Genomic DNA, 13,279 nt, shown 5'->3' on the forward strand with positions numbered 1-13,279 from the left:
GATGGCTCAGTGGGGAATGGGGCTTGCTGCCAAGGCTGAGGACCTGAGTTTGACTCCCAGGACCTGCATGGTGGGAAGAGAGAAGTGACTCTCACAAGCTCGTCAGGCCTCCACATACACACTCTGACAAGTACATGCTACACACGCCCAGATGCACACACAACCACCCAAATGAACACACACCATCACACACAAGTACATGCCACAACCACCCAAGTGCACACACACACCACACACAAGTACATGCTACACTTCCCCAGATGCACACACAACCACCCAGATGAACACACACCATCACACACAAGTACATGCCACAACCACCCAAGTGCACACACACACACCACACACAAGGACATGCTACACTTCCCCAGATGCACACACAACACAACCACCCAAATAAACGCACACCATCTCACACAAGGACATGCCACACTAACCCAAATGTACACACACACACCACCGCCACCACACAAATAAATAGATAAATGTAAAAAAATAGAAAACAAATCAAATTTAAAGAAAATCAGAGCTTTTGGATGGAATGGCATTGACCATAGGATTCTTTTTTTTTTTTTTTTTTGGTTTTTCGAGACAGGGTTTCTCTGTGGCTTTGGAGCCTGTCCTGGAACTAGCTCTTGTAGACCAGGCTGGTCTCGAACTCACAGAGATCCGCCTGCCTCTGCCTCCCGAGTGCTGGGATTAAAGACCATAGGATTCTTGGTGAGAATGATCTGCAGCTCACTATGGGCGTGACTCCCGGTGCCCACCGTCTCCCTCCGGCCCTCCAACCACATGCCCTGCCATGCCTCCACCCTAGGAGCTTCTTGATGTCTGTGTCACTGCCTCCCTCCATCAGGGAGAAGGAGACTCTGAGACTTCTTCCCCTGAAGGGCCACATGTCTATCAGAGGATGAGCCTCGAGGGCTGGCTTTCCCATCATCTGCTTGGGGAGAAGCCTTTGGGCAAAGGAGGCAGGGCAGAGGACTCTGGGGCTCCACCTGCTGCGTCACAAATTCCTTGGGGACTCCCTTGGGCAGGCAGGACTCTGCCCCTGATTCAAGTGGACCATTTGGGGCCACTAATTGGGCCAGGACTGAGCTCCCAGCTGATAGGAACATGAGCAGGAATTCAGGGATGAGAACACTAAGCTTCTCATTAAAGCTGGGAACTGGGTTTGGTGGTACAAACCTGGAATCCCAGCCCTCAAAATAAAATAAAACCAGAATTGGACTAGGGTACAGCTCAATGCAAAAGCCTGTGCCTAGCCTATATAAAGTTCTGGTTCAACAACCAGAACCAAAAAAAGAAACAAAGTGATGGTCTGGCCTGTGGAAGTAGAATCCAGCCCACGTACAGCTCTGGCTAGGAGCAAATGGCTGTGGCGGGGGAGGGGAGGAGAAAGCCTGGCTCCAGTTCCAGGGGATCCCATGCCCTCTTCTCCCCTCTGCTGGCACTAGGCATGCATATAGCATATAGTGCACATGCATACATGCAGGCAAAACCCTTCAACACATACATAGCGACTTGAACCTGGGTCTTCTGCAAGGTCAGTGACATTGTTTAGCCACCTCCAGCCCCAGACCTATGGATTTTCAATTAGAACCTGTCAGGGGTCCTGTTCTCTGTTGAAGCATGGTCACCTCTTGTTGGAGCCTGCCCATTTCAGTGGCCATCTCTGAAGCCACTGAGAAATCTGTGAGTCTTGAAAGAATGAAGACCAAGAACCCTGGAAAGTTCTTTTTGAATTAGAAAGCATAGTTAATATCTGGTTTGAATGAGGTGGCGAACGTATCTAATTGAGGGACTGGCGCACTCTGCCTCCGTCGCGCACTTTCACAGCGGCCTGTGCTCTACAGAGCTTTGCAGTTCAGATGAGCAAAGCCCACACACCAGAGCACGCGGCAAGCGTCCTCGTCTTCATGTGTCATACAAGAACAAGGGTCACCCCATCTTAAAGGCCCTGGGAACTTTGCCTCAGTTAATGAATCAGCTATCCAACCCTGGCCCCTGAAGTCAGTCTGATGAAATTCATTTCCTCACCAGCCCGGACGAAGGCTTTCCACAGAGCAGAGTCCAGATGCAAAGGGCACTTAGCTCTCTGAACCCTCTTCACAGTTCCTTTGTAATTGAAAGCCTCTTTACAACACATCTTAGATTTCTGGTTTGCTGTTTTCCCTAAGCAGTAGATGTTATTATTGCATCAGCAGCTCCCATTCAACCTCGCTGCTGACCGACTGTGAGATCCTCTGTGCCATATTACAGAACTACCAGGGGCCCAGAGACAAAGGCCCCGAAGGGCAGGTGATCCATCAGGGCCACAGGGATGGAGGCCCTCACGGCTTGACAAAAACCGGCTCCCACTTGGCTTTCAGCGGAGTTCCTGGCAACATCTCTCTGTAATGTTGCCTTTTGGGGACCCACCTTCTCTGTGCCCTCCTTGTCTATCCTGAACCTAAGCCACTATTCTGGGCCTGACCTCAGCCCATCCCACTTGGGGTGAAGGACCAAGTGGCATTTCAGGTACCGGAATGAGTATAGGGACAGGCAGTGTGGCTCAGCACTTGCCCCACTAGCCTGCGAACTGAAACCCACAGAGGTGGAAAGAGAGGGCAGAATAACTCCGCAGACTTGTCCTCTGACCTCCATCTGTGCACTGTGACACTCATGCCCACACACATATCGTCTTGCACACACACATATGCAATAATAATATTTAAATTAAAAATAAATATAACAAATCACAAAAAAATTAAAAGAAATTAGTGTAGGAAGCTGGGGGTAACAGTGTATACCAGCAACTCCAGCAAATGGGAGGTAAGACAAGAGGATCACAGGTCTGAGGCCGCGGGACTAGCTGGTGAGGCACGGCAGTACCTGGGTTAGGGTTCCTATGGTTGTATGAAACGCTGCGGCCAAAGCGGCTTGGGGAGGCATAGTGGCTTGAACAAAAATAGTCCTCGTAGGCTCATATATTTGAAAACTTAGTCACCAGGGAGTGGAAATGTTTTAAAAGATTAGACGGATTAGGAGGTGTGGCCTTGTTGGAGGAGGTGTGGCTTTGTTGGAGGAAGTGGGTCAGTGGAGGTGGGCTTTGAGGTTTTAACCACCAGGACAGGCCCAGTCTCTCTCTCCCTGTCTTTGCCTGCACATCAGGATGTAGCTCTCCGCTACTGCTCCAGCACTATGGGTACTGCTGTGGTCCAGCCATGCCCTTCCCATGACAATGGACTAAGCCTCTGAAACTGTAAGCAAGTCCCCAATTAAATTCTTTCTTTTATAAGAGTTGTGTCGGTCATGGTGTCTCTTCACAGCAGTAGGACAGTGATGAAGACAGCAAGAAAAGGGTTTATGTCACTCACATTCCCATACAATGGTTCATCATCAAAAGCAGTGAGGACAGGAACTCAAGCAGGGCAGGAACGTGGAGGCAGGAGCTGATGCAGAGGCCATGGAGGAGTGCTGCTTACTGTCCTGCTTCCCATGGTTTGCACAGCCTGTTTTTAGAACCCAGGACCACCAGCCCAGTGGTGGCTCCACCCACAGTGGGCTGGGCCCTCCTGCATCCATCACTGATTAAGAAAATGCCCTACAGGCTCGCCTATAGCCCAATCTTACCGTAGCATTTTCTCAACTGAGACTCCCTCCCATCAGGTGACTCTAGTTTGTATCAAGTTGACATAAAATTAGCCAGCACAGGAAGGAAGGGAGAGAGAGGAGGGGAGGAGATGGGTGAGGGAAGGAGGAAGGGGTAGAAAGGGAAGGAATCCCTGTGCAAAATGAGAGGAACTGTGTGATCACTCCTGAGCACACACACTCACTCTTCATCCACCATAGTAGGCGCAGCAAAGCTCCTACTACGTGTTCCATCCCCAGACAACACCAGATGGGGGTCTTGCTCTCACAGAATTTAGGATCACAGCAGGAAGAAGCTGGCAGTAAACAAGTCTGCAAGGCGAGCTGGCTGGTGGGAAGAGCTTTAGGCTCCCTGGAGTGAGGCGGTCTGGCCAAGGAAGTGGCAGAAGAGTTCTCGCCCACTTTTGCATTCTCCCAGTTGGCTGCAGCACAAGTATTAATGATGCAAGAAAAATGAGACCAGGAAGATACAAAACACCCCTCCCCCAGCCAGGCCTGAGAGAGAGGGAGATCAAGAATGTCACCAGTATAGAGAGAGTATTCCCCCCTATGATCCCAGGTTTGTCCTGCTGTCAGGTACTGTGCGATTAAACCCTCAGCACAGAGGGCCGTCACCCTGTCACCCTGGCGTGTTTACCTCTTGCCTGTTTAACCATCCCAAGAACAACTCCCACAGGCCACCATCAAAACATGAGTTCATCCAGCGTGGTTCCCCCAGAGGACAGCCTGGCCTGCCTGGAACTGTGCGGTCCCCTCTCTAGGGAATGTCTTCATCTCCCAGCCAGGCCTAGGGCCTTCCAACATCCCCAACCCCCAGCAGATGGGTGGGTACATTAGTTCCTGACAAAAGCAACCTCAGGAATAATGGGTTTGTTCTGGCACAGTCTGATAGTACTGTTCATCATAACAGAGAAGGACATGGCAGCAGGAGGGTCAGGTCACTGGAGTCCCGGAAGTGGAGACGCCTCCTGGCGCTCAGCTTGCTTGCTCCCCTTTATTCAGCCAGGGGTCCCTGCCCATAGGGTGGTGCTGCCCGCGTCTGGTTGGGTCTTCCCCCTCAGTTAACCTTCTCTGGAAACGCACACAGAGAAGGGCCCAGAGGTGTTTCCATGGTGAATTCTAATCCAGTCGTTGAAGGTGATGTGAATATTGAGGGGTCTCTGGAGTCTGATTGGGGGAACGAAAGCCTCCACTGCCCTGACCCTGTCCTAGTGACTGCTTCTCAGCCAAGGGGAGGGGTTCCCACTTGGGCTTCTATATCTGGGGTTGCAGTATTAAGACAAAGACAGACAGAGTGGGGCTGAGGGGAAGCTAGAGACAGGAGCCTAATAGCAACTTCTGGGTCTGGGGTACTAACAGTTCCAGGCCATGAAATCCAAAGCAAGGGACAGGAGGATGACTCCTGTGGTGTCCCTGGTGGGGAGATGGGGAGGTGCTTCCCTGCAGTTTCTGCCCAGTGGGTAGAGCAGGCCGGCCCTCAGCCTCTCTGACCTCTCCCAGGCTGTTTCACTTCCCAGGATTCCTCCTGCCTTTTGGTCTGGGAGGAGAGCATCTGAAGGCCAGCTGCAGGGACAGAAGAGGCCTGTGGCTTAAAAGCTCCTTGAAGTCCAGCGGCCAGAGAGCACTTAGCCAAGCCCTGTTGCAAAGTGACTCTCGCTATATATGCAAAACAAAGCCCCTTTTAAAAGCCTGGAGACAAACACTCAGATATCACATTGATTGTCTCAGCTAATGGATCACGGGGAATAAGTCTTCCTCCCTCATACATTCCTATTTCTTAAATTAAATTATGAATTACAAAAGTAATGTAGGAATAAAGGCTTGCTGTAAGTTTCTGATGATATGATGTATTTGGAATACAAACCCCCCAAAAGGATGTAATAAAAAATAAGAAGCTGGGCATGATGGTACACACCTTTAATCCCAGCAGAGGCAGAGGCAGAGGCAGGTGGATCTCTGAGCTACAAACCTAGTTTACAAAGTGAGTTTCAGGACAGCCAGGGCTACACTGAGAAACTGTGTCTTGAAAAATAAACAAAAAAAAACCCCAAAGGCTGGTTTCCTCATCTCTCCAGTGCCAAGCCCACCCCACATGACCACAGCCAGACTCGGTGTGTGGAACTTCCATTGGTTTTGTTTGGTTTTCATTGTGAGGTGCTGGGATAGAGCCCTGAAACTCACACACGAGAGGTAAGCATTTGAGCTGCAACCCCAGTCCCACCTCTGTACAGAACTGGACAGCTGTCTTAGAGTCAGGGTGAAGGTTGCATCACCAGACAGGGACCTCCGGGACATTGATCCCCTGCTGACTGCTTTCCCAGAAGTGTCCCAAGAACACCAAAGTCTCCTCTTCCCCAGAAACTTCTGACAGTCAACTATGCAAAAGGGGATTCTGGTTACAAATTCCTGAAGAAACCCAGAATTTAAACCAGGTTGAACTATTTTTAGAAGAAAATCTCCTTGCAGAAAAAAAATGCAGGGGGTGGGGCAGACCTTTAGGGACCAAGGGTACCCATGCCCTGAGTGGCAGCGAAGGCTACTCAGCCCCAACCACTCAACATCCCAGCCCGACCTTTGCCCCAGCAGGCATACTCAGGGAAAAACAAGGCTTCTAACTGAGACCCTGGTGGCCTGGCACTCTCCAGAAGCATGAGGAGAATGACAGCTATCATTCCCAGGGGATCCCCAGCAGTCTGGTCTAGACAGTCTCAGCGCCAGGCTCCTGGCTGCCTGGCATGGGCTTCCAACCCCATCCAAGAGCATCTTCCCCCTTTCTGACTCCTGGGGTGCCCTGGTGACTGGATCAACTGCCCCTGTGGGAAACTGGCCTCTGGATGTCATCACTGGCCCAGAAGAGCATGGAACTCTGGTGTGAGCAGCAGGAGATGCCCTGAAGTGCCTTCAGGGTTTTTGCCCTTGGTGTTTAAGATATAGATAGAAAAACAATTGAGGAGAGCAAAGCCAGACAGGGGAAGGCCTAGCAGTGTGAGGGAAGGCAGGTCAGGGAGCAGGTATGGCTCACATAGTAGCTCAGCCACTTTAAAGGATGTGATCCCAGCACTTAGCTGAAGCAGGAAGCTGTTAGGGTCAAAGCCAACCTGACCCATATAAGGGAGTCTCAAATATATAAATAAAGGATGTTTACAAAGAGTTTTTAAATAAAATAGAGAAATACTTGGGATAGCAAATCTAAAATAGGTCTGGGGATGGGGGGATGTCTCTCAACGAAAGCTCAGTTTCCCATGAACTGAGGAATGGTGACTATTCTCTCCATCTTGGAGAGTCTCCGGCCCCTCAGCCCACTAAAGGCTCGGAGAAGTCTTCACCACTCAGGCCACTCACTCAACTTGGGTTAATCCAGAGTGTTCTGTTGGGTGACAAAGCCCTTTTGTGTAGGCCAGGGCTGCTGGGGAGCTCACGGTCCCTTCTTCCAGTGATGTGTATCACGGCACGTCAGTAGTCATTGAACCCACCCCTGTCATGGAGCCACCTGCACCAGGCTGCGTCACTGAACGGGCATGAGCCAAGGCCCTGCCCCCACACTGGCCCAGCTGGACCCTGACCTCTGGCCTGGCTCTGACCAAACACCTGCATCTTCACACACCAGGATGGTCTAAGCATCTTCTTCAGGTCACTGATCAGCAGGTGGATCCCCAGAACACATGTTCCTAGATGCCTCCTAATCCCTGCATACACACATGCACTGTGATTATGTTTCCACCTGTCTCTCTCCAAACACTGGAGTGTAAGTTTGGAAGCTCAGCACAGGCTGCCACGCAGGAGACACTTAGCAAGTCTTCCCTCGGTTACCAACCCACATCTTGGATTAGTAACACGGCATATCAGGTCAGAGAACATAAAGCAAAAGTCAGCGGTTGAAACCTCCAGGAAAGCTCTTCAAAGGCCACCCACTCAGCTGCCACATACCGTTATGCCTTCCCCCTTTCTTCCTTCTTGATGCATGCAATGGCTGGAACTGTAGCAGCCATCTTACGGCCTTGAGAGAGTCTATTCATAGACAGATGCCGTGAAGGTGCCTGGAACCTGCCTGAACTGCCCATGTGTGAACCTTTTCTTCTTTCCTTTTGCAGTGGCAGGGATCAAACCCTGAGGCTTGGTGTAAAGTTCTCTCCCACTGAACCATACACTTGGGCATGGCCTTCTTGTTAAGCAAACATAGAATAATCCTATCCTGTGTGCACCAGTGTTTGGAGGGCCTGTGCTGTGTGTGCTCAGCCAAGCATGTTTCCTAATGGATTTGGCTAAATTGTCCCTGAGCAGGAGAGTGCAGAGCAGCAGTTTGGGGGCTTGTACCAGGCTTTCTTTTGGGCCACCAACCAGCTCCCAAATCATGACACAGAGACTTCTTATTAGTTATGAATGCTCGACCTCAGCTTAGGTTCATTTCTTGCTAGCTCTTAGAACTTAGCCTGTTTTCCTTCATCTGTGCTTTTCTTTGGGGCTTTTTACCTTTCTTTCCTTTTGTATATCTTACTTTCACTGCTTCTCCACATCTGGCTGGCAACTGCCTGGCTTCTGGCCCTGGGCGTGTCCCTGTCTTTCTCCCTCATTCGCTCCTCCTTCTCTTTTCTCTTGTTCTTCTTGAACTTAGATTTCTCTTCCTATTTATTTTGTCTGCCTGACAGCCCCGACTATCCTGTTATTGGCTGTTCAGATTTTTATTAGACCAGCCAGGTGCCTTAGGCAGGCAAAGTGAAACAAATGTAACACATCTTTACAATGTTAACATAGGCAGCAGAAACAAATGTAAAACACCTTCACATAGTTAAAGTCATATTCCACAGCAAGAACACATGTAACACACCTTCACATAGTTAAAGTACTATTCCACAACAGGGACTGAAGATCAACTCAGCACCATGCACAGGTATTAAGGACAATGGGATGTTGACATCTTGGTGACAAAAGTAAAGGCCAAATCATTCCCACCTTAGCCACTCTCAGAGGCACCCACTCTTCTGAAGCATTGAGCTGTCCTGTATGTCCCCCTTCCCAAGCCCTTGGTGACACAGGAACCAGCAATAATTATAAACACCATAGGCAGCACACTTCACAACCGTGGGCTACAGGGCAGGGGATGCCCCACTCATCCACATTACAGCATAGTCTCCAATATGGCCCTGAGGCTCAGAGGCTCAGAGAGGTGAGGCTTCCTGTGTCGGGGTTGCTGGCAGCTCCATCCTGGGTTAGGCCAATTTCCATAGGTGGGAGGGAAAGCCTGAGGTTCTGATAGACCCATTAGAACAAGGAAAGTAAACACAAAGCCATGGGCAAGTGGGAAGAGCCAGGATGCCTCCAGTTGGTGAGCCTCCCGCTTCCTCGTCCTGGTGAATTATTCATCCTGAAGGCCAGGCAGCGTATCAATAATGCAGGAGGAGCAGCCTGGGCAGGGCCCAGATTCCAGTTGACCCACTCAGCTGCTAAAGGCTCTGGGGAAAGAGCTGTGCTCTGCTCCGGTTCTGGGGTGTTACCTGAGGCCTCTAAAACCCAACTGCCCTCCATGGCCCCAGTCAGTGTCAGGGCCTGCAGACAGGATGGGGAGCCTGTTCAACACAGCCAGTATGTGGAAGACACAGCACGAGGTCCGTGTGCTGGGCTCCTGGGCATGCAGAGCTGGGGGTCAGAGGAGGAGGAAGGGTAAAAGACACCTGGGTGCAGGCAGCAGGTTCTGGGATGTGCGGGACTTCAGACTGTGTCTCGGGACATTGCTATCCCTGACCCTCCTATGTATGCACCTCTCACCATGTCTCCCAGCCTCCTCAGGGTGGTGGGGACTCATCGCCTCGTTCACAGATGCTGCATTAGTTACCTCCATTGCTGTGATAAACCACCGTGACCAAGGCAGCTTAGAGAAGGAAGGGTTTCTTAGGACTTACAGTTCCAGAGGGCTAAGAGCCCGTCATGGCAGGAATCATGACAGTGGGCAGGCATAGTGACAGAAACTGGAAACTGAGGACTTACATCTTGAACTGCAGCAAGAAACAGAGGGGACTAGCAGTGGCGAGAGCCTTTGAACTCTCAAAGCCCACTTCCAGGGACACACTTCCTCATTGAGGTCACATCTCCTAAGCCTCCCCAAATACCAAGCACCACCAACTAGGGGATTCAAATACCAGAGCCCATGGGAGACAAGGAAGGCCCTTTGTCCTCAGCACGTCTGTCATTTGAAGACTCCTGGGTTGTGAGGACTTTAGATATTTCCCCTTGTTGGTTCCAAAGTTCCTTCCGGTCGTCCACTCTTAAATTTCTGAAATTTGATTGTCTTAAGCAAACATTACTAGAGATACTTTGAGACCACAAACCAGGCTGAAGGGTAGTGTGCTCACCATCGTCTGAAACAACTTAGAGAAGACGCACAACTTGGCAGTGAAAGAATTTACTGGGACACAAATGGACCAGAGAGAGTTTATTGAAATACATTGCATGGTGGCAGTGGTTGAGTTCCAAGTGGGGGTCACTTCCCTGAGAGGGGACAGCACAATGAAAGGCTGTGTAGGTGCTTTCATAGCAACTGAGGGGGAGAGTCCCCATTCTCATCCGTGGACGATCGTGCACCCCGGATGACAGCTCTCTGGCTGTCCTGTTGAGTGGTGAATTTCTCAGCGTGAGCCCTTCTTCTTAAGACTGGCCATTTGTGTAAGATGCCCTGGGTCCTTGGGGGTCAGACTCCAGATGTCTGTGTCAGACACCCCACTCGGGCTCCAGGTGGCCATGGCCTGGTCATTACAGTATGGGCTCTTGTCTTATGTTTGCATTTTGTCTCTGTAGCCCTAATAATGGTGCCCATGTAAGTGTCTGTCCAGCCTAGTGAGGCCAGCGACATCGCCCTGGTGGCATTTCTTCTTACTGTGGCCCTTCAGGGATTCTGTTAATGCTCTTTAAAAGATGGCTGCCATGCAGCCCTAAGGCAGAGGCTGCGAGCAGTGTGGTGGTCATATATAGAGCTGGGCAGTGAAGCGCTTTAAAATGACCAGTCCTCCCGGAAGAGAGTGCAGGCTTACAGGCTCTCCTGCTCCCCAGCCACAAATGGCTCCTATTAAAGGAAAGGAAGCACACACATACAACAACAACACAGAGAGAAAGGTCTCCAAAGCAGAGGGCACACAGGAAGCCCAGCTTCTCCTTGAAGGCTGATGTTTTTATTTGGTTTGGTTTCTGAAGTCTTTGAAGGATCTTCCTCCTCTAATTTAGGGCTGATCAGTTTGAAGGAAGTCTGTGTGGTGATTGACCTGCAACCAAAGTGTAAGTGTGTCCTGATCAGGCTTTGAACATTTTGGACCAGTCGCAGGGCCCTGTTCTAGGAGGTCTTTGTTTTTGTTTTCAGCTGCTTTTGTCACAGCTCAGGAGGGTGGGGAAGAAGAAGCTGCCACCACCACCTTAGAAATTGTCTTTTTTTTTCTAGATGGTTTCCTTGTGGAGCCCTGACCGTCCTGGAACTAACTCTGTAGACCAGGCTAGCTTTGAACTCACAGAGATTCATCTGCCTCTGCCTCGCAAGTACTAGAATTAAAGGTGTGCACCACCACAACCTGGCTGAAGATGTCGATCTTTATGGAGGCTTCTTAAGGCCTAGAGAGGCTCCTGTTACCCACGCTCCTTTCATTTCCATTAAGAAAGAAGCAGCAGCAGCAGCCTGGAGTGGTGGCACACACCTTCAAGCCTAGCACTCCTGTCTAATCCTGTGCCTCTCTGAGTCCTGCTTCACCTCAGGAAGATGAAGGAGCCTCTCAGAGGCATTAGGAGCTTAAGATGATGCTGGTGTCCAGTGTGTAGGAAGCGCTTGCCTCAGCCCTACTTAACTGAGGGCCCACACAGTAAGAAGAAATGCCACCAGGGCGATGTCGCCGGCCTCACTAGGGTGGACAGACACTTACATGGGCACCAATATTAGGGCTACAGAGACAAAATGCAAACATAAGGCAAGGGCCCATACTGTAATGACCAGGCCATGGCCACCTGGAGCCCGAGTGGGGTGTCTGACACAGACATCTGGAGTCTGACCCCCAAGGATCCAGGGCATCTTACACAAATGGCCACTCTCAAGAAGAATGACTCACACGTGAAATTCACCACTCAGCCAGATACCAGGGGAAGCTCCTGAGGAGGCCACTCTCCCGATGACTTCCCCTGACCTCCTGGGACAGGCCTCTAAACTGCTGCTGTCACCTATTCCACAGGTCCCCAAGCCACAACAAACCCATCCCTTCCTGCTAGAGCTTTCCCTAAGATCAAAGGTACATGATCCAGGAAGCTCGTCCTTTTTATCTTTGTTTCCAGGGTCCAGTGCTGGGCCTGCCACACAGCAGGTCTTTTTTTTTTAATTTATTTATTTAGTATGTATACAATGTTCTGCCTGCATGTATGCCTACCCGCCAGAAGAGGGCACCAGATCTCATAGATGGTTGTGAGCCACCGTGTGGTTGCTGGGAATTGAACTGAGGACCTCTGAAAGAGTAGCCAGTGCTCTTAACCTCCGAGCCATCTCTCTAGCCCCAGCAGGTCTTTAGTACACATTTGTGATGAGAGATGGGGAGGAGAAGCCCTTCAAGGAAGCCACCCCTGCCTTCACCTTCCAGGCAGACCCTGGGACTTCCTCCTGCTCTGCGCAACCCCCACACATGTCCTTATGAGTGTGTGCTGTGTGTCTTCCTCTTGCAGGGCCTGGCTGCACTCATTCACGCTGCATACCGAAGGGTGCTTGTTACTCACATGGGGACTAGAGGTGAGGTCAGGTGGAAAGAGTGAACTGCTAACCATGTGGTATTCCACTGACCCCCCTAAAAGGCAGGTACCAAGGATTGGGGTGTGTCTAGGGCACTATAAAGGCAGTGTGTGTGTGTGTGTGTGTGTGTGTGTGTGTGTGTGTTGCTGGGAATTGAACCTAAGACATCACATGTGCTAGGTGTGCTAGGTAAATGCTCTACCTCTGAACTGTATCCTCAGGCTTTTTTTGAGAGGGGACCTCACTAAATTGCCTAGGATGATGGCCTTGAACTCATTCAACAATTAGGGCTTGTCTTGACCTTTCAATTCGCCTTCCTCAGCTTCCCAGGCAGCTGGATTACAGGCTCATGCTACCAGATCTGCCTTATGGACAGTCGTTCATTAATTCTCCCACACGTGTGTATAGAGTAGGTGGAATAGGCGCTCCTTTTCTCTGCAGCAGAAGGAAGCAGGGCCCCCAAGCACAGGCATGGGCACTCCTCCTAAGGCATGGGAGAAAGCTGGACTTAGCCTCCGGTCTCATGGATCCTGTCCCATGTGTACTCCGGCTTCAGCTCTTGGGCGACGGGGAGATCTGAGTTGATTGTGGGGGTCGTGTTCTAATCTTGACATGAATTATTTCACTGAATGCTCACACTTCAGATCTGATAAGGCTGGGGGAAGTTAGGAGCCTCCCCAGGGGGCCCCAACTAGTAAATAGCCCACTGAGATTTGAACCCATCACCGTGACCTGACCCGCTTTGTTCTGCTGCCTCCTGAGCCCTAGGACCCTCTCTCCCTCCCTCTCCCCTCCTGTTTCTGTGCTCACAGCTTTTCCTTCCATAACCATTGGTTGTCTAGCCTGGTGACCCTTGCCAATGCTCCCTCAGCCTCCCATCCCCACCCAAGAAAACAGCTCCTG

Source organism: Arvicola amphibius, chromosome 4 (assembly GCF_903992535.2).
Source record: "Arvicola amphibius chromosome 4, mArvAmp1.2, whole genome shotgun sequence".
In the NCBI taxonomy this organism is placed as follows: domain Eukaryota; kingdom Metazoa; phylum Chordata; class Mammalia; order Rodentia; family Cricetidae; genus Arvicola; species Arvicola amphibius.